We start from the raw sequence: 22,293 nt of genomic DNA on the forward strand, positions 1-22,293 counted from the left end.
CTGAACTTGTAAAGCCCTAGCGTCATACTGAGGGCTTGGCAGCGGCGGAAAAGGGTTTCTGTTCCTTGGAACTGGCTGATCTCTGCAGCCATTTTCCTCTCCCTCTGTCACGAGCAGAAAAGAGGAACCCTTTTGTCCGCCTGCCAACCAGGACTGCGCCTGATAATACGGCGTCTTATTTTGAGAGGCGACCTGGGGTACATCCCCTCTTTTAAGGCAATACTTCCAAATGCCGTTTGGAATCCGCATCACCTGACCACTTTACTGGAATAATTGGACAATGCACTTATACTTGATGCCAGTCGGCAAATATTCCGCTGTGCATCCTGCATATATAGAAATGCATCTTTTAATTGCTCTATAGGCAATAATATACTGTCCTTATCTAGGATATCATATTTCCAGTCAGGGAATCCGACCACGCCACCCCAGCACTGCACATCCAGGCTGAGGCGATTGCTGGTCGCAGTATAACACCAGTATGTGTGTAATTACATTTTAGGATACGCTCCTGCTTTCTATCAGCAGGATCCTTAAGGGCGGCCATCTCAGGAGAGGGTAGAGCCCTTGTTTTTACAAGCGTGTGAGCGCTTTATCCACCCTAGGGGGTGTTTCCCAACGCACCCTAACCTCTGGCGGGAAAAGGTATACTGCCAATAACTTTTTAGAAAATATCAATTGTTATCGGGGGGAAACCCACGCATCATCACACACCTCATTTTATTTCTCAGATTCAGGAAAACTACAGGAAGTTTTTCCTCACCAAACATAATACCCCTTTTTTTTTTTTTGGTGGTATTCATATTATCAGAAAAGTGTAAACTTTTTCCATTGCCTCAATCATGCAATGTGTGGCCCTATTGGAAATCACGGTTGTCTCTTCACCGTCGACACAGGAGTCAGTACCCCTGTCGGCGTCTGTATCTGAGGTAACGGGCGCTTTAGGGGCCCTGTATGAGACGTCTGGACATGCACAAGCTGAGTAGCCGGCTGTCTCATGTCAACCACTGTCTTTTATACAAAGCTGACACTGTCACGCAATTTCAACAGTACATCCACTCAGGTGTCGACCCCCTAGGGGGTGACAACACTATTTCAGACACTCTACTCCGTCTCCTCATCATTTTTCTCCTCATACATGTCGACACCAACGTACCGACACACAGCACACACACAGGGAATGCTCTGATAGAGGACAGGACCCCACTAGCCCTTTGGGGAGACAGAGGGAGAGTTTGCCAGCACACACCAGAGCGCTATATATATATACAGGGATAACCTTATATAAGTGTTTTTCCCTTTATAGCTGCTGTATTGTTATATACTGCGCCTAATTTGTGCCCCCCTCTCTTTTTTAACCCCTTTCTGTAGTGTAGTGACTGCAGGGGAGAGCCAGGGAGCTTCCCTCCAACTGAGCTGTGAGGGAAAATGGCGCCAGTGTGCTGAGGAGATAGGCTCCGCCCCTTTCTCGGCGTCCTTATCATCCTTTTTCTGTATGTTTTGGCAGGGGTTAAATGCATCCATATAGCCCAGGAGTTATATGTGATGCATTTATTTTAGCCATATAAGGTTTTTTTATCGATTTATTGCGTCTCAGGGCGCTGCCCCCCCCAGCGCCCTGCACCCTCAGTGACCGGAGTGTGAAGTGTGCTGAGAGCAATGGCGCACAGCTGCGGTGCTGTGCGCTACCTTATCTGAAGACAGGATCGTCTTCTGCCGCCGATTTTTCCGGACCTCTTCGCTCTTCTGGCTCTGTAAGGGGGACGGCGGCGCGGCTCCGGTGACCCATCCAGGCTGAACCTGTGATCGTCCCTCTGGAGCTAATGTCCAGTAGCCTAAGAAGCCCAATCCACTCTGCACGCAGGTGAGTTCGCTTCTTCTCCCCTTAGTCCCTCGATGCAGTGAGCCTGTTGCCAGCAGGTCTCACTGAAAATAATAAACCTAAACTAAAACTTTCACAAAGAGCTCAGGAGAGCCCCTAGTGTGCACCCTTCTCGTCGGGCACAGAAATCTAACTGAGGCTTGGAGGGGGGTCATAGGGGGAGGAGCCAGTGCACACCAGGTGATCCTAAAGCTTTCTTTAGATGTGCCCAGTCTCCTGCGGAGCCGCTATTCCCCATGGTCCTTACGGAGTTCCCAGCATCCACTAGGACGTCAGAGAAATATTGGTAGTTTTTTCTCACCCCACATAATACCCTTCTTTGTGGTACTTGTAGTGTCAGAAAGGTTCAATGCCTCTTTCATTGCCGTGATCATGTAACGTGTGGCCCTACTGGACATTACGTTTGTCTCGTCACCGTCGACACTAGACTCAGTATCTGTGTCAGGGTCTGTGTCGACCCACTGAGGTAACGGGCGTTTTAGCGCCCCTGACGGTGTCTGAGACGCCTGGACAGGCACTAACTGATTTGCCGGCTGTCTCATGTCGTCAACAGTTTTTTGCAAATTGCTGACATTATCACTTAATTGTTTAAATACAATCATCCAGTCAGGTGTCGACTCCCTAGGGGGTGACATCACCAACGCAGGCAACTGCTCCGCCTCCACATAATTTTCCTCCTCATACATGTCGACACACGCGTACCGACACAGCACACACACACCGGGAATGCTCTGATAGAGGACAGGACCCCACTTAGCCCTTTGGAGAGACAGAGGGAGAGTCTGCCAGCACACACCCAGCGCTATATATATATACAGGGATAACCTTATATAAGTGTTATTCCCTTATAGCTGCTGTTAATTATTGTTATTTGCTGCCAACAATGCCCCCCCTTCTCTTTTTTACCCTGATTCTGAAGCAGGACTGCAGGGGAGAGTCAGGGAGCCGTCCTTCCAGCGGAGCTGTGAGGGAAAATGGCGCTTGTGTGCTGAGGAGATAGGCTCCGCCCCTTCACGACGTCCTTATCTCCCGCTTTTTTGTGTAAAATGGCAGGGGATTAAAATACATCCATATAGCCCAGGAGCTATATGTGATGTATTCTGTTTTGCCACCTAAGGTATTCTGTTATATTGCGTCTCAGGGCGCTCCCCCCCCAGCGCCCTGCACCCTCAGTGACCGGAGTGTGAAGTGTGCTGAGAGCAATGGCGCACAGCTGCGGTGCTGTGCGCTACCTTAGTCTGAAGACAGGATGTCTTCTGCCGCCGATTTCACCGGACCTCTTCGTCTCTTCTGGCTCTGTAAGGGGGACGGCGGCGCGGCTCCGGTGACCCATCCAGGCTGAACCTGTGATCGTCCCTCTGGAGCTAGTGTCCAGTAGCCTAAGAAACCCGATCCACTCTGCACTCAGGTGAGTCCGTTTCTTCTCCCCTTAGTCCCACGATGCAGTGAGCCTGTTGCCAGCAGGACTCACTGAAAATAAAAAAACCTAACTAAACTTTTATTCTAAGCAGCTCAGGAGAGCCACCTAGATTGCACCCTTCTCGGCCGGGCACAAAAATCGAACTGAGGCTTGGAGGAGGGTCATAGGGGGAGGAGCCAGTGCACACCACCTGATCCTTAAGCTTTTATTTTGTGCCCTGTCTCCTGCGGAGCCGCTATATCCCCATGGTCCTTACGGAGTCCCAGCATCCACTAGGACGTCAGAGAAACTATAGGTAGTTTTTTCTCCCCAAACATAATACCCTTCTTTGAGGTACCCGGGTTTATATCAGTAAGGTGTAATACCTCTTTCATTGCCTCAATCATGCCACAAATGGCCCTAGTGGACATTAAATTTGACTCATCGTCGTCGACACTTGCATCAGTATCCGTGTCGACATCTGTGTCTGCCATCTGAGGTAGTGGTCGTTTCAGGGCCCCTTACGGCCTTTGAATCGTCTGGGCAGGCACGAGCTGAGAAGCCGGCTGTCCCGCATTTGGCATGTCGTCAAATTTTTTATGTAAGGAGTCGACACTTGCACGTAATTCCTTCCATAAATCCATCCACTCAGGTGTCTGCCCCGCAGGGGGTGACATCACATTAATAGGCATCTGCTCCGCCTCCAAGTAAGTCTCCTCATCAAACATGTCGACACAGCCGTACCGACACACCGCACACACACAGGGAATGCTCTTACAAGGAGACAGGACCCCACAAAAGCCCTTTGGGGAGACAGAGAGAAAGTATGCCAGCACACACCAGAGCGCTATAATAATACAGGGACTAACTGAATTATGACCCTTTATAGCTGCTTATTATATTAAACTGCGCCCAAATTTAGTGCCCCCCTCTTTTTTACCCTTTCCGTAGTGTAGACTGCAGGGGAGAGTCAGGGAGCTTCCTTCCAGCGGAACTGTGAGGGAATAATGGCGCCAGTGTGCTGAGGGAGAAGGCTCCGCCCCTTTTTCGGCGGCCTTTCTCCCGCTTTTTTCTGTAATTCTGGCAGGGGTAATTACCACATATATAGCCTCTGGGACTATATATTGTGGTTATTTTTGCCAGCCAAGGTGATATTATTGCTGCTCAGGGCGCCCCCCCCCCAGCGCCCTGCACCCTCAGTGACCGGAGTATGAAGTGTGTATGAGGAGCAATGGCGCACAGCTGCAGTGCTGTGCGCTACCTTGGTGAAGACTGATGTCTTCTGCCGCCGATTTTCCGGACCATCTTTATGCTTCTGGCTCTGTAAGGGGGACGGCGGCGCGGCTCCGGGAACGAACACCAAGGACGAGTCCTGCGGTCGATCCCTCTGGAGCTAATGGTGTCCAGTAGCCTAAGAAGCCCAAGCTAGCTGCAAGCAGGTAGGTTCGCTTCTTCTCCCCTTAGTCCCACGATGCAGTGAGCCTGTTGCCAGCAGGTCTCACTGTAAAATAAAAAACCTAATTTTAAACTTTCTTTCTAGCAGCTCAGGAGAGCTCCTAGTGTGCAACCAGCTCGGGCCGGGCACAGAAATCTAACTGAGGTCTGGAGGAGGGGCATAGAGGGAGGAGCCAGTGCACACCAGATAGTACCAAATCTTTCTTATAGAGTGCCCAGTCTCCTGCGGAGCCCGTCTATTCCCCATGGTCCTTACGGAGTCCCCAGCATCCACTAGGACGTTAGAGAAATAGGGATAGCAATTTGAGTGAGAGACACAAAATGGAAACCACTCAGCAAGCTAATGCACACACAGATAGTCACAGTTAAACAATGCAGAGGTTATTACTAACAATAATACTGCACTGGACTAGCTTATTATATAGCTATGTAGTCAATAGATAGAACACTGCACAGCAAGAACTGGATGTATATCACAGGGTACTTGTACCAGAGAACCCTGACTAAATGCACTCTCTTAACGAACACTGTCTAATAGGCAGGTAGAATACTTAAGTGTCATGTAAAGTCACAGCGCTGACAACCAGGCGGCTTTACACAGGAGGATTTGCCCAAGCAGTCCCAGGAACAGTGTAGCTGAGAGAAATGGCGCCCAAACACTGACAGGGAGTGAGGGAGAGACAGATATGCAGCTCCAGGGCGGGAACATTTGTTGGAAATGGCGCCCTAGGGCTGGGGGAGGGGCTCCAGGTCCAAGCCTTATCCCCCCTCTGCTGGCAAAACCACCAGGTACTGCGGGCTACACATAAAAAGGTTTTAAGGGAAAATCTGACCTGCACCCATGCCCTGGTGATCTAGTGGGATCGCCTGTACTGCCACAGTGTCCACCGCCAGCGCGCGCGGCCCGCCTCCCACCGACCGCGTCGGATCGCGATAAAGCACGGGTCCCGCAAGCGGGACCCACTCACCACCTCCCGAAGCGCGGCCACGCGAACACGGAGAGTCCTCGTCGTGTGTGCCTGACCAGAAGAAAACCAGAGCCTCCTGCTGTAGTTACCCGGCAACCAGGGCTCGGGAGTGTACAGCGCCGCTGGGGAGAGATGGAGCTGCAGCAGTGAATGTCATTAGACATGTACACACTGCCACAGCCCTTGAAGTCTTCACTTTTCTTTTAAAAAAGCTCTTCTTAGGGCTGCTTATGTGCCGGGTTATAGAGGAGGCGGCGCTGTGCATTCTGGGAACAGTCAAAGCTTTTGAGCCTGTTGGTGCATCGGATCAAGATCCTACTCTACACCCCTATGTCTTTCCTTGTGGAGCCCAGTGTTCCCCGCAGCAGAAACGGATTATATAACACATAAAGCGATCTTTGGATAGCTTCCAGCAACTTTAGAAAGTTAAGAGATCCTCTATTTCTAAATGGGTTTTAATTTGTACCATCCAGTCTGCACGTGTACCATGAGTAATTAGCGTATAGCACAGGTTCTCAAACTCGGTCCTCAGGACCCCACACGGTGCATGTTTTGCAGGTCTCCTCACAGAATCACAAGGGAAATAATTAGCTCTAACCTCTGGACCTTTTACAATGTGTCAGTGAGTAATTAATACACCTGTGCACCTGCTGGGTGACCTGCAAAACATGCACTGTGTGGGGTCCTGAGGACAGAGTTTGAGGACCTGTGGCGTATAGTGTTATCTGTAGCCTGCGTAGTCTTAGCTGGTCACATAAACTGAAATATTGCAGTCTGCCTGATGCTACAATGTGCACACCCATAATAATCTGATATTTCTGGGAAGATTATCTGGTATGTTGGAACATGACCACTTCAGGTCTTTGTGATATTATATTCCCAACATTACTAACATGCCCCGATACCACACAAAGTGAAGTGAGGTTATGTTCTCAGGGCAAGCTGCAGAGTTTGGATAAAAGTAGAGGCGTAATGAAAGATCAACCAAAGCCATCCCTGATTCCAGCAAGAAGCAATGGGGGCACTTCTAGGTAAATTACGCTCTACATGAATTCTTGGGGTGCTGAGGACAAGGTACTTTTAGGGGGCACTTACATTCTCAGTTGTGTCAATGAACAAGCATACTGCCAAGAATAACGGTACAGAAACATCGCAGATTTTTCCCGCACACTTCTATAGAGTACTAAGACAAACCTGCAATGATGGTGGCCGACATAAAAGTTTGAACACTGGCAACACACGGCCATCACCCCACTTAATGAGAACAAGGATCTCTCATCCTTAGCACTGAAGGAACAAAGTCAAATTTTAATCGCTTAATGCACCACAAATAATTTTAGCCCTAGAAAACCATGCTGAAACACTACTACATGTCCAGATGGAAAACAAAACCAAAAGAGCTTAAGAGTCCAGCAGAGCTGGTGCCATCTAGTGGATAAGTTGAGAAATGATTAAAATACTCTACTGTTACAAATAAAACTCAAATGAAGGCATAAAATAGTACTGTCAATATAAAATCAATCTAGAGGAATCTGGTTGCCAGCGCATTGGGGGTGTTGGACCACTTGAAAAATAAAAGCCTTAAAGTATGTAAAACTTTGGAAAGGATGTAAAAGAAAACCAGCATGACCCTGGAAAATGAAGGAGCAATAAGGAAGGAGCAATAAGGAAGGAGCAGGGCAGATCATAAGCAATGTGAAACATCGTACAGGCAAATTAAGCTTAGAGCTATTTAGACGACAGGGAAAACAAAAATATTGCAGGGGTTCCCAACCAAGTCCTTAAGGCACCCTAACCGTCCAGGTTTTAAGGATAGCCATGCTTCAGCGCAGGTGACTTAATTAGTACCTCAATTAATTTAATCTGTGCTCATACATGGCTATCCTTAAAACCTGAATGGTTAGGGTGCCCTGAGGATGGTATTTAGGAAAAACTATATATCATATTGTATGGGGCAATTAAAACTACACCTATTTTTAAATTGCACCAACGACTTGACTGCTCAATGAATACCAGACCACAGTACGGCAATCATACCTTCCCCAGCACTCCTGTGCCCCCAGATCACAGCACAGCACGCCCGTGCCCACAGACCCCCAAGCCTTACATTAGCAATTACAGGATTAAATTTTATTGGAAGCAGTGCGAAATGTGCCTGAGGCAAATTATTAAAAAACATAGCCATAAATTATTTCCTTGGGCGCAATTAACTTTTTCCCCCTCTGTTCTTTAATAAATACATATTCTCTCTCTGAAAGATTGCTCGATGTTATGTGGCTTAATCAAAATCTCACTGATTCAACTGAATAGTCTAATTTTAAATGAAGATGTTATTAGACTGGAGCAAAAAACTTGTCACTCATTTCCATTTGTCTCCTGCTGCTAAATTACTTCATTAAACATGAACAGCTTGAGGTAAGTAAAAGCTTAAACACGTCCCCCCTCTCCTTCCCCGCACCCCCCTCCTCCTCCTACCCCGACCAGAAAGTCACTTAGGTGTAATATGAAGGCATTTGCGAGTACAGGTAGTGTAATAGCGCCAGCAACCGACTGAATGCTACAAAGACTGCACTTAGCATTATGCAGAAAGGGAAGAAGAGAGTGACAGATGCTGGTGATTACGAGGAAGATCGTAAACACATATGGAACCATTATAATTGGATTTCATAATGAGCAGAAAGCAGGAAAAAGTAATTTACTGTTAAATCACGAGCTCTTCATATTCCCATTTAGGAATAAATAAGCATTCTAGGAAATATGCATTCCTGTGTCTTATTTCATTTCAAAAGGTGTTTTATTTTACCATGAACGTCTCTGTAAAATCATTGCATATCAGTAACAGGTATATGGTTACTGACTCTCACGGGCATCTATCACATACACAATGGAGGCAGCCATTTTGTCTCCTCAGACAATATTCATTAGAAAACAGCCTACTGAATAACCAGGAACCAGTGACATTAGTTCATTATTAATAATCAAGAGGCTTTACCAAAATTCAGACAGTAAATGGTTCTTTCGTGACTAGTGGGGCCTCTGTATGCAATTGAGACATGCTCCCACACACAAAGCAGTGTATGTGTGTTGTAAAAGTGCAATTGTCTGCTGCTAGCATAGGTTTATATGCTAACATTCTGGGGCAGATGTATTAAGCCTGGAGAAGTGATAAAGCAGTGATAAGTGCAAGATAAATGCACCAGCCAATCAGCTCCAATATGTAAATTGACAGTTAGGCGTTTATTGGCTGGTGCATTATCACCTTCCCCTTATCACGGCTTTATCACTTCTCCAGGCTTAATACATCTGCCCCTCTGGGAGTTATGATCTGTCTCCTCTTCAGAATTCAGTGGTTGATGATATTATGTGAATCTTATAAAAAGCAGATATGTAGGGAGTAGTCCAAACTGGCGCTGTGCAGCTCAGATGTAACAGATTTCTAAATAAATGTCACCACATTTAAGCGCTAAAATAAATAAGATATCACCATAACATCCCTTTTCAGTTGCATGGAAGGTTCTTTTATCAGAGTTGTGTCTCTGGTTCGGATCAGTTATATGTAAGATCTCCAAACATGGTTGACATGAAAAATAGGATAACAGAAAAACAACCAATGTGTAGTAAATGTTATCAGAACTTAATACAGTTAGTAAAGTTTATCAAGCTCCTCTGAAGGACTGAAGTGAATTCAAAGCGTACCCCACTCACACTTTAGAATGGGGACATTAATCGCATCAAGGTTTCTTTATGTAGTTAACTTCTCATATTCTCATAACAACCAGTGTGATGAATAGGGAAATCAACCCGACACCCAAATCGTATGTTATGGATTCCCAATAAAAACGGATGATGCGTACCCCAACACTCAGAAGGCTGGTATGAAACATATAAAGGTATCTTTCTCTCCTTAGGGGGGAATAGTAGTCTGGAACGGCATACCACAACTCACAGTTTAAGGTGCTGTATAACTCTTATCAAGGTATCTTTAAGTCCTGGGTGAGGATTTCAACTTATGGTTTTTACTTTGTTCATGGAGACTCCAGATGTGGATCATATAGAGAAATAACAAGAAGCAAACCAATGTGTAGTAGGTATTGCTAATCTTAGATGCAGTATATAAAAGATCTCTGAAACAGTTGAATTCAACGCGTACCCCACTCACATATAGATTAGGAGCTCTGAATACATAAATGTTTCTTTAGGAGAGTTCTATTCTATAGTGCAACATACACTGAACTCAGCCAACCACAGGTATACTTTCGGTGGAGAATAATTAATGCGTACCCCAGCACTCACACTCAGGGGGCAGATGGGAAGCCCATAAAGGTATCTTTAACTCCTCAAAATAGGGACAATAATTCAATATGGCGTACCCCAACTCACAATTCGATGTGCTGTGTGCCTCCTATCAAGGTATCTTTGGGTTCCAGGTAGGAAGTGTGACTTGTGGTTCGAACCATATAGTTTTCCACAAACCCCAAATACGAATAAAATATTGGCACTCACAACGGAGTAAAAAAAGGGTTTACAGGTATTTATTTAACAGTACATGGAAAAAACAAGAAAAGTAAGTGTATGGGAAAAGCCATACAGCATTACATAGAACAGACCAAAAAAAAAAAAAAATAGCAAAGAGGTATAATCCTCTTTCAAGATTAAAAATACAAAAGTTAAAAAAGAAGCAATAAAAATCCGGACAATATGCTACTCACACTCCTTTTGAGGACGCGTTTCATCCCTAAACTGGGCCTTTATCAAGACATCAAAAAAGCATTATAAAGAGCAGTGAACGCCATTATGCCCTGCTGCTGTCAGGGTGTGCTCTGTGTAGAAGAACACCTTTATCCGTAATTAAGCAATCTGTTGTTCCACGCAATAACTGTTCACCTATGAATGTGTGTTGGCACAGACATGTATCATTCACATAAAAGGCTTAACGTGTCATAAAAATAAAGAGGAGGAAACTTATTTCACGAATTCACTAACGGAGGGGGGTATGATCTTAACTTTACTCAGTGGGGAACACCATACTTAGAAATGGTTACCTTTGTGGCATGGAATTTAATGTGGCTTCTAAAAGCCATTAATTCCATCATGGTTTAAAAGACGACAAAAGATAAAACTAGACAAAACAGATCCGGCACGGGGACAGGAAGAATTCATGGACTACTGCATTACTACACATACCTAAAGTTATCCGTGCGTGAAAGTGTGGGAAAACCATCCTGGACCCCACAAAAGTGGCAGCTGAGATAACAGGACCATAAAGAAGGCTGTTTAGTGGCCATAAGGAAAGTACTGGAGGTTTTAAAAATGTTTCAATGGATGATTATTGCAATTTTTCTTACTGGTTGAAGGATGATCGCATAGAAGTAAAGTCTATCCAGCATTTTGGGGTAAACAAAATCTATATTCTTTTTACAGAATTTTTATATATAAAGTGTTTTTACATTAATATGTAAACATTTTGAATGAACATTTTTAGCTCTCATCTGCAAGTTCAAACACCCCTCTCCCATCAGTACAACACCTCCACATACCTGTTCCACATCAGTTTACCCGTGACTGAGCTTTTATGAGAAATTCATCTGAATACGGACATATCTTTATTGGGCAAATGTTGCTATTTAAACCACTCTGAAGCCCCATACACATTACCCGATCCCCGCCGACGCCTATATTGGTGGCTGTGGGGGGGATGGGAGCGGCATCGGCAAGTGGCCGTGGGGGCGGGGGGGAAAGACAGCCATGCAAAGCTGTCTTTAACAAGGAACTCCCTCGTCTGTACATGTTCAGAGGGAGGGGGGTCGTTAACGGCATTTAGTGTGCACGCTGGATTAGATTGTGAAAGATCTCACTCAGATCGGCCCTTCTGAGCGAGATCTTTCACTTTCTCGTCTAGTGTGTATGGGCCTTCAGAGCATGATTATTAATCATGGGGGTTCTGCACTATGGCCAGACATTTTGAAAGATTTTCCAACCGTTTTTCTTGCTGAGTAGGGGCGCACCCAAAAAAAAAACAACGCATGAATGTCATCTAGAAAAGCAATGCGAGTTCGGAATTGGATTATAAATGTAATTTGCAGTGCGGCTCGCCGTCAGAACCCAACACGTACCTAACTGGATTGACCCACCTGGATGAATGTTAAAATAAGAATTTACTTACCGATAATTCTATTTCTCGTAGTCCGTAGTGGATGCTGGGGACTCCGTCAGGACCATGGGGAATAGCGGCTCCGCAGGAGACAGGGCACAAAAGTAAAAGCTTTAGGATCAGGTGGTGTGCACTGGCTCCTCCCCCTATGACCCTCCTCCAAGCCTCAGTTAGGATACTGTGCCCGGACGAGCGTACACAATAAGGAAGGATTTTGAATCCCGGGTAAGACTCATACCAGCCACACCAATCACACTGTACAACCTGTGATCTGAACCCAGTTAACAGCATGATAACAGCGGAGCCTCTGAAAAGATGGCTCACAACAATAATAACCCGATTTTTTGCAACAATAACTATGTACAAGTATTGCAGACAATCCGCACTTGGGATGGGCGCCCAGCATCCACTACGGACTACGAGAAATAGAATTATCGGTAAGTAAATTCTTATTTTCTCTGACGTCCTAAGTGGATGCTGGGGACTCCGCAAGGACCATGGGGATTATACCAAAGCTCCCAAACGGGCGGGAGAGTGCGGATGACTCTGCAGCACCGAGTGAGAGAACTCCAGGTCCTCCTCAGCCAGGGTGTGCCCCTGACCAAGTAGCAGCTCGGCAAAGTTGTAAAGCCGAGACGCCTCGGGCAGCCGCCCAAGATGAGCCCACCTTCCTTGTGGAATGGGCATTTACATATTTTGGCTGTGGCAGACCTGCCACAGAATGTGCAAGCTGAATTGTACTACACATCCAACTAGCAATCGTCTGCTTAGAAGCAAGAGCACCCAGTTTGTTGGGTGCATACAGGATAACAGCAAGTCAGTTTTCCTGACTCCAGCCGTCCTGGAAACCTATATTTTCAGGGCCCTGACAACATCTAGCAACTTGAAGTCCTCCAAGTCCCTAGTAGCCGCAGGTACCACAATAAGCTAATTCAGGTGAAACGCTGACACCACCTTAGGGAGAAACTGGGGACGAGTCCGCAGCTCTGCCCTGTCCGAATGGACAATCAGATATGGGCTTTTGGGAGACAAAGCCGCCAATTCTGACACTCGCCTGGCCGAGGCCAGGGCCAACATCATGGTCACTTTCCATGTGAGATATTTCAAATCCACAGATTTGAGCGGTTTAAACCAATGTGATTTGAGGAATCCCAGAACTACGTTGAGATCCCACAGTGCCACTGGAGGCACAAAAGGGGGTTGTATATGCAGTACTCCCTTGACAAACTTCTGGACTTCAGGAACTGAAGCCAATTCTTTCTGGAAGAAAATCGACAGGGCCGAAATTTGAACCTTAATGGACCCCAATTTGAGGCCCATAGACACTCCTGTTTGCAGGAAATGCAGGAATCGACCGAGTTGAAATTTCTTCGTGGGGCCTTCCTGGCCTCACACCACGCAACATATTTTCGCCACATGTGGTGATAATGTTGTGCGGTCACCTCCTTCCTGGCTTTGACCAGGGTAGGAATGACCTCTTCCGGAATGCCTTTTTCCCTTAGGATCCGGCGTTCAACCGCCATGCCGTCAAACGCAGCCGCGGTAAGTCTTAGAACAGACATGGTACTTGCTGAAGCAAGTCCCTTCTTAGCGGCAGAGGCCATGAGTCCTCTGTGAGCATCTCTTGAAGTTCCGGGTACCAAGTCCTTCTTGGCCAATCCGGAGCCACGAGTATAGTTCTTACTCCTCTACGTCTTATAATTCTCAGTACCTTAGGTATGAGAAGCAGAGGAGGGAACACATACACCGACTGGTACACCCACGGTGTTACCAGAACGTCCACAGCTATTGCCTGAGGGTCTCTTGACCTGGCGCAATACCTGTCCAGTTTTTTGTTCAGGCGGGACGCCATCATGTCCACCTTTGGTCTTTCCCAACGGTTCACAATCATGTGGAAGACTTCCCGATGAAGTCCCCACTCTCCCGGGTGGAGGTCGTGCTGAGGAAGTCTGCTTCCCAGTTGTCCACTCCCGGAATGAACACTGCTGACAGTGCTATCACATGATTTTCCGCCCAGCGAAGAATCCATGCAGTTTCTGCCATTGCCCTCCTGCTTCTTGTGCCGCCCTGTCTGTTTACGTGGGCGACTGCCGTGATGTTGTCCCACTGGATCAATACCGGCTGACCTTGAAGCAGAGGTCTTGCTAAGCTTAGAGCATTGTAAATTGCTCTTAGCTCCAGTATATTTATGTGGAGAGAAGTCTCCAGACTTGATCACACTCCCTGGAAATTTTTTCCTTGTGTGACTGCTCCCCAGCCTTTCAGGCTGGCATCCGTGGTCACCAGGACCCAGTCCTGAATGCCGAATCTGTGGCCCTATAGTAGATGAGCACTCTGCAGCCACCACAGAAGAGACACCCTTGTCCTTGGAGACAGGGTTATCCGCTGATGCATCTGAAGATGCGATCCGGACCATTTTTCCAGCAGATCCCACTGAAAAGTTCTTGCGTGAAATCTGCCGAATGGAATCGCTTCGTAAGAAGCCACCATTTTTCCCAGGACCCTTGTGCAATGATGCACTGACACTTTTCCTGGTTTTAGGAGGTTCCTGACTAGCTCGGATAACTCCCTGGCTTTCTCCTCCGGGAGAAACACCTTTTTCTGGACTGTGTCCAGAATCATCCCTAGGAACAGCAGACGTGTCGTCGGAGACAGCTGCGATTTTGGAATATTTAGAATCCACCCGTGCTGTCGTAGAACTACTTGAGATAGTGCTACTCCGACCTCCAACTGTTCTCTGGACCTTGCCCTTATCAGGAGATCGTCCAAGTAAGGGATAATTAAGACGCCTTTTCTTTGAAGAAGAATCATCATCATTTCGGCCATTACCTTGGTAAAGACCCGGGGTGCCGTGGACAATCCAAACGGCAGCGTCTGAAACTGATAGTGACAGTTTTGTACCACGAACCTGAGGTACCCTTGGTGAGAAGGGCAAATTGGGACATGGAGGTAAGCATCCTTGATGTCCAGGGACACCATATAGTCCCCTTTTTCCTGGTTCGCTATCACTGCTCTGAGCGACTCCATCTTGATTTGAACCTTTGTATGTAAGTGTTCAAATATTTCAGATTTAGAATAGGTCTCACCGAGCCGTCTGGCTTCAGTACCACAATATAGTGTGGAATAATACCCCTTTCCTTGTTGTAGGAGGGGTACTTTGATTATCACCTGCTGGGAATACAGCTTGTGAATTGTTTCCAATACTGCCTCCCTGTCGGAGGGAGACGTTGGTAAAGCAGACTTCAGGAACCTGCGAGGGGGAGACGTCTCGAATTTCCAATCTGTACCCCTGGGATACTACTTGTAGGATCCAGGGGTCCACTTGCGAGTGAGCCCACTGCGCGCTGAAACTCTTGAGACGACCCCCCACCGCACCTGAGTCCGTTTGTACGGCCCCAGCGTCATGCTGAGGACTTGGCAAAAGCGGTGGAGGGCTTCTGTTCCTGGGAATGGGCTGCCTGCTGCAGTCTTCTTCCCTTTCCTCTATCCCTGGGCAGATATGACTGGCCTTTTGCCTGCTTGCCCTTATGGGGACGAAAGGACTGAGGCTGAAAAGACGGTGTCTTTTTCTGCTGAGATGTGACTTGGGGTAAAAAAGGTGGATTTTCCAGCTGTTGCCGTGGCCACCAGGTCCGATGGACCGACCCCAAATAACTCCTCCCCTTTATACGGCAATACTTCCATGTGCCGTTTGGAATCTGCGTCACCTGACCACTGTCGTGTCCATAAACATCTTCTGGCAGATATGGACATCGCACTTATTCTTGATGCCAGAGTGCAAATATCCCTCTGTGCATCTCGCATATATAGAAATGCATCCTTTAAATGCTCTATAGTCAATAAAATACTGTCCCTGTCAAGGGTATCAATATTTTCAGTCAGGGAATCCGACCAAGCCACCCCAGCGCTGCACTTCCAGGCTGAGGCGATCGCTGGTCGCAGTATAACACCAGTATGTGTGTATATACTTTTTAGGATATTTTCCAGCCTCCTATCAGCTGGCTCCTTGAGGGCGGCCGTATCTGGAGACGGTAACGCCACTTGTTTTGATAAGCGTGTGAGCGCCTTATCCACCCTAAGGGGTGTTTCCCAACGCGCCCTAACTTCTGGCGGGAAAGGGTATAACGCCAATAATTTTCTATCGGGGGAAACCCACGCATCATCACACACTTCATTTAATTTATCTGATTCAGGAAAAACTACAGATAGTTTTTTCACACCCCACATAATACCCTCTTTTGTGGTACTTGTAGTATCAGAAATATGTAACACCTCCTTCATTGCCCTTAACATGTAACGTGTGGCCCAAATGGAAAATACGTTTGTTTCTTCACCGTCGACACTGGAGTCAGTGTCCGTGTCTGTGTCGACCGACTGAGGTAAATGGGCGTTTTAAAGCCCCTGACGGTGTTTGAGACGCCTGGACAGGTACTAATTGGTTTGCCGGCCGTCTCATGTCGTCAACCGACCTTGCAGCGTGTTGACATTATCACGTAATTCCCTAAATAAGCCATCCATTCCGGTGTCGACTCCCTAGAGAGTGACATCACCATTACAGGCAATTGCTCCGCCTCCTCACCAACATCGTCCTCATACATGTCGACACACACGTACCGACACACAGCACACACACAGGGAATGCTCTGATAGAGGACAGGACCCCACTAGCCCTTTGGGGAGACAGAGGGAGAGTTTGCCAGCACACACCAAAACGCTATATTATACACGGACAACCTTATATAAAAGTGTTTTCCCTTATAGCATCTTAATATATAATAATATCGCCAAATAAGTGCCCCCCCTCTCTGTTTTAACCCTGTTTCTGTAGTGCAGTGCAGGGGAGAGCCTGGGAGCCTTCCTAGCAGCGGAGCTGTGTAGGAAAATGGCGCTGTGTGCTGAGGAGAATAGGCCCCGCCCCCTTTTCGGCGGGCTTCTTCTCCCGTTTTTCTGACAACCTGGCAGGGGTTAAATACATCCATATAGTCCCAGGGGCTATATGTGATGTATTTTTAGCCAGCATAGGTACTTTCATTGCTGCCCAGGGCGCCCCCCCAAGCGCCCTGCACCCTCAGTGACCGTTGGTGTGAAGTGTGCTGAGAGCAATGGCGCACAGCTGCAGTGCTGTGCGCTACCTCATGAAGACTGAGAAGTCTTCAGCCGCCGATTTCTGGACCTCTTCTCTCTTCAGCATCTGCAAGGGGGTCGGCGGCACAGCTCCGGTGACCCATCCAGGCTGTACCTGTGATCGTCCCTCTGGAGCTAGTGTCCAGTAGCCTAAGAAGCCAATCCATCCTGCACGCAGGTGAGTTCACTTCTTCTCCCCTAAGTCCCTCGTTGCAGTGAGCCTGTTGCCAGCAGGACTCACTGAAAATAAAAAACCTAACAAAACTTTTACTCTAAGCAGCTCTTTAGGAGAGCCACCTAGATTGCACCCTTCTCGGCCGGGCACAAAAACCTAACTGAGGCTTGGAGGAGGGTCATAGGGGGAGGAGCCAGTGCACACCACCTGATCCTAAAGCTTTTACTTTTGTGCCCTGTCTCCTGCGGAGCCGCTATTCCCCATGGTCCTGACGGAGTCCCCAGCATCCACTTAGGACGTCAGAGAAATTTAATTATATCATTCTAATCTACTCACAATTTCCTTCGGAACATCAAGATTGCATCAAGTTTGTGTTAGAACACCAGAACTCAATGTTTATGCATAGTTCTAGAACTGTGTTTTTAAAGTAGAAAGCATAGAATTTTTGGTCATATTCTATTCTCAGGAGGTCTTAGTATAAATGATTACAAAGACCCAAGAAAGGACCAATTCCACAAGACTTGAAAGCCTACAAATATTGGTAAGGCTTTACAAACTACCAAATGCATTTAAATTAAGAACACTTAAAGGATTGCCCAAGCTGACCAGCAAACAAGTACCATTTATAAGGTCTGAACCCACTCAAAGTTTTTGATTTTCAAAACAAACTTTTTCAGTCAACACCAAAATTAGTCCAGACAGGCTCATCGTTTTATAGTAAAAGTTGATGCATTAAGTGTGCACCACATCCTTGAAGATATATTTCTATTTTTCACTGGTCTTTATTTTTCTCTAGTTTTCCTTTCATTGTTACAGTCAAACCAGACACCTGTGCAGTAAAGCAGATGCCTTATTCCGACAAACTGACACTCAACAAATCTTGCAGAAATAGTTCTCTATCTTGCCCATGGAATAGATTATAGCCTCCCTCCATGACCCCACTGGAATTGGATAGCAATAGCCGCCAAGAAAAATGGATTCCTCTAGACCAGGCATTCCCAACCACGGTCCTCAAGGCTCACCAACAGTGCAGGTTTTAGTGATATCCAGGCTTCAGCACAGGTGACTTAATTAGTAGCTCAGTTATTTTGATTTAACCATCTGTGCTGCAGCCTGGATATCACTAAAACCTGCACTGTTGGTGTGCCTTGAGGACCGTGGTTGGGAATGCCTGTTCTAGACTGACTTGTACCCAGGCAAAACAGACAGTTATACTGTATGGACGTTTTTCCCTGTTATCTTACATTAAGACAAGAAATCTTCCAGAAGTACCTTAATCCTCCAACAGAAGGTCATCCAGGTATTCAAAGAACAACAGATCTAGTATCTGTTGGCCACCATTTCCGGTGGCTACGTCTTTCCAAAGAAATCCAGGAATATGTAAAACACCTGCTCATCTCATTTACTACCATCAGGACTACAATCTTTACCAATACGTTATTTCTCCAAGCGACCTCCATCCATATTATCTAGGTTTGAAAAAGTTTAGTGTTTAGCTAGACAAAACGTGGCAGCTACCATGAGTAAGGAGGCAGAGACAGTGGGGGTCATTCAGACCTGATCGCTCGCTAGCTATTTTTTGCAGCACTGCGATCAGATAGTCGCCGCCTACAGGGGGAGGGTATTTTAGCTTTGCAAGTGTGCGAACGCATGTGCAGCAGAGTTGTACAAAAAGTTTGTGCAGTTTCTGAGTAGGTCAGGACTTACTCAGCGGCTGCGATCACATCAGCCTGTTCAGAACCGGAATGGACGTCAGACTACCGCCCTGCAAACGTTTGGACACGCCTGCGTTTTTCCAACCACTCCCAGAAAACGGTCAGTTGATGCCCAGAAACGCCTTCTTCCTGATCAGCTGTGCGAATGGATTCTTCGTACAATCCAACGCCCAGCAACGATCCGCTTTGTAGCCGTACGACGCGACTGCGCATTGCGGTACATACGCATGCGCAGTTCTGACCTGATCGCAGCGAAAAAACCTAGCGTGCCATCAGGTCTGAATGACCCCCAGTGGTCACAGAACCTTGAGGGTAATTCAGAGTTGATCGCAGCAGCAAATCTGTTAGCAGTTGGGTAGAACCATGTGCACTGCAGGTGCGGTAGAAATAACATTTGCAGAGAGTTAGATTTGGGTGGGTTATATTGTTTCTGTGCAGGGTAAATACTGGCTGCTTCATTTTTAAGCTGCAATTTAGATATCAGTTTGAACACACCCCACCCAAATCTGTCTGTTATATCTGCCCCCCCCCTGCAGTGCACATGGTTTTGCCCAACTGCTAACAAATTTGCTGCTGCGATCAACTCTGAATTACCCCCCTCGTTCCTGAGCTCAGCGGGAGACACTCCCTTTTTGACCACTACTGTTGTGGAGGAGATGAAAATTCTGGCGGAAATACCAGCTACAGAAGCTGCGACTAAATGCAATAAGAAGAGAAACTCTTCTCCAGAACAGAGTATGTATCTGGTCTTACCCATTATTTTAGGTGGATTTGCTTTTGTTTGCTTCAAATAATATTAGCTACAACATTACTGTTGAGACCTACAATATATCCATTCGATTTTGTTGAAGCCAGTTCTCTCTGTATTTGAACAGCCGCTAATGACTTCTAGAAAACCAATAGTACATCACAATCAATGCTGTTAATCCATATTTTGCTTAATTTTACGCACTGTGCTAGTGCCTGGCTTTAGTCAGTTGGCTTTTATAAGCACTGTAATAATCCCTGGCTTTTAGCAGTTATTGATTACAAGCACTGTACTAGTTTCCTGGCTCTGGGTAGTTGGTGATTTGTACAGTGCTAGTTCCCGATTATGGATGTTGGTGATGGGTTGGTATCAATATCCTGGCGCACAGGATCCCGATGGTCAAAATGAAAATAATGGCATCGGGATGTTCAAAAACCCAACAGATTGTGGCAAGTATTTTAACCCTAACACACCCATCTCACAGCCTAATCCCAACCCTCCCACTAGTTTATAACCCTAACCCGAGTACTTACAGCCAGGATCCTGTCCATCGTGACCCTGAGCGTCAGGATATGAACATCCTCCTGTAGGCGATTAAGCACCGTAGTAGCTCCAGGCTATGAGCAGTTACTAATTGTAAGCACTGTACTAGTTCCAGGCTATGAGCAGTTAGTGATCATAAGCACTGTACTAGTTCCAGGCTATGAGCAGTTAGTGATTATAAGCACTGTACTAGTTCCAGGCTATGAGCAGTTAGTGATCATAAGCACTGTACTAGTTCCAGGCTATGAGCAATTAGTGATTATAAGCATGGTGCTAGTTCCCGGCTCTGAGCAGTTAGTGATTATAAGCACTGTACTAGTTCCCGGCTCTGAGCAGTTAGTGATCATAAGCACTGTACTAGTTCCAGGCTATGAGCAGTTAGTGATTATAAGCATGGTGCTAGTTCCCGGCTCTGAGCAGTTAGTGATTATAAGCACTGTACTAGTTCCTGGCTATGACTAGATAGTGATTATAAGCACCATAGTAGTTCCAGGCTATTAGCAGTTACTGAGAAGCACTGTACTAGTTCCTGGCTCTGCTCAGTTAGTGATTATAAGCACTGTACTAGTCCCTGGCTCTGTGCAGTTAGTGATTATAAGCACTGTACTAGTCCCTGGCTCTGTGCAGTTAGTGATTATAAGCACTGTACTAGTCCCTGGCTCTGTGCAGTTAGTGATTATAAGCACTGTACTAGTTCCTGGCTATGACTAGATAGTGATTATAAGCACCATAGTAGTTCCAGGCTATTAGCAGTTACCGATAAGCACTGCACTAGTTCCTGGCTCTGCTCAGTTAGTGATTATAAGCACAGTGCTAGTTCCAGGCTATGAGCACTTCGGGACTATGGGGGTCATTCAGAGTTGATCGCTCGCTGCCGATTTTCGCAGTGCAGCGATCAGGTGAAAAAAAACTGCATTTCTGCGCATGCGTATGCCCCGCAATGCGCACGCGCAACGTACAGGTACAAAACTCTTTGTGGTTGTGCTCAGTTTCTAGCGAAGTTTTCCTTCGCACAGGCGGCCGCAAGAAGATTGACAGGAAGGGGGCATTACTGGGTGTCGACTGACCGTTTTCAGGGAGTGTCTGAAAAAAACGCAGGCGTGTCTGAAAAAAACGCAGGCGTGTCTGAAAAAAACGCAGGCGTGTCTGAAAAAAACGCAGGCGTGTCTGAAAAAAACGCAGGCGTGTCTGAAAAAAACGCAGGCGTGTCTGAAAAAAACGCAGGCGTGTCTGAAAAAAACGCAGGCGTGTCTGAAAAAAACGCAGGCGTGTCTGAAAAAAACGCAGGCGTGTCTGAAAAAAACGCAGGCGTGTCTGAAAAAAACGCAGGCGTGTCTGAAAAAAACGCAGGCGTGTCTGAAAAAAACGCAGGCGTGTCTGAAAAAAACGCAGGCGTGTCTGAAAAAAACGCAGGCGTGTCTGAAAAAAACGCAGGCGTGTCTGAAAAAAACGCAGGCGTGTCTGGAAAAAAACGCAGGCGTGTCTGAAAAAAACGCAGGCGTGTCTGAAAAAAACGCAGGCGTGGCTGGGCGGGTGTATGTTGTCAAATCCGGACACAAATAGGCTGAAGTGAGCGCAAGCGCTGAGTAGGTCCAGAGCTACTCTGAAACTGCACAAACTGTTTTTGCAGAGCTCGGCTGCACATGCGTTCGCACTTCTGCTAAGCTAAAATACACTCCCCAGTGGGTGGCGGCATAGCGTTTGCACGCCTGCTAAAACTAGCTAGCGAGCGATTAACTCGGAATGACCCCCTATAAGCACTGTACTAGTTCCAGGCTATGAGCAGTTAGGGATTATAAGCACTGTGCTAGTTCCCGGCTCTGTGCAGTTAGCGAGTAGAGATCAAGGGAGACACGCAGGTTGTAATACCAAATAAAAATGTAAACAATGGGAAAGCAAATCTACAGTGCACGCTGTCTACTCAAAATTCTTAAGTAATTTGCAAATATTTGCAAGAAAATAACATGGGCTATTCTGCAATAGAGTACTTTCAATCAAACACTTAATGAGTCAGAAAAAAATATTTCTTTTTCGAGAATTATGACACTTGGCTCCGTAGATTCAGAGTCCATAGGACCAAAATAAAAGGAAAGTAAATGTATTTTCAGACCGTGAGCTCCTGTGGCAACAATT

The 22,293-nt window shown here is 46.5% G+C and overlaps 1 protein-coding gene across 5 annotated transcripts in view; it reads right to left on the minus strand.

Moving 5' to 3' along the window:
- The window catches only part of MAD1L1 (mitotic arrest deficient 1 like 1), a 1,517,492-nt gene that overhangs the window by 1,370,558 nt on the left and 124,641 nt on the right, over positions 1–22,293 (minus strand). The window lies entirely within an intron of this gene.

This window comes from Pseudophryne corroboree, chromosome 7 (genome assembly GCF_028390025.1).
Source record: "Pseudophryne corroboree isolate aPseCor3 chromosome 7, aPseCor3.hap2, whole genome shotgun sequence".
In the NCBI taxonomy this organism is placed as follows: Eukaryota; Metazoa; Chordata; class Amphibia; order Anura; family Myobatrachidae; genus Pseudophryne; species Pseudophryne corroboree.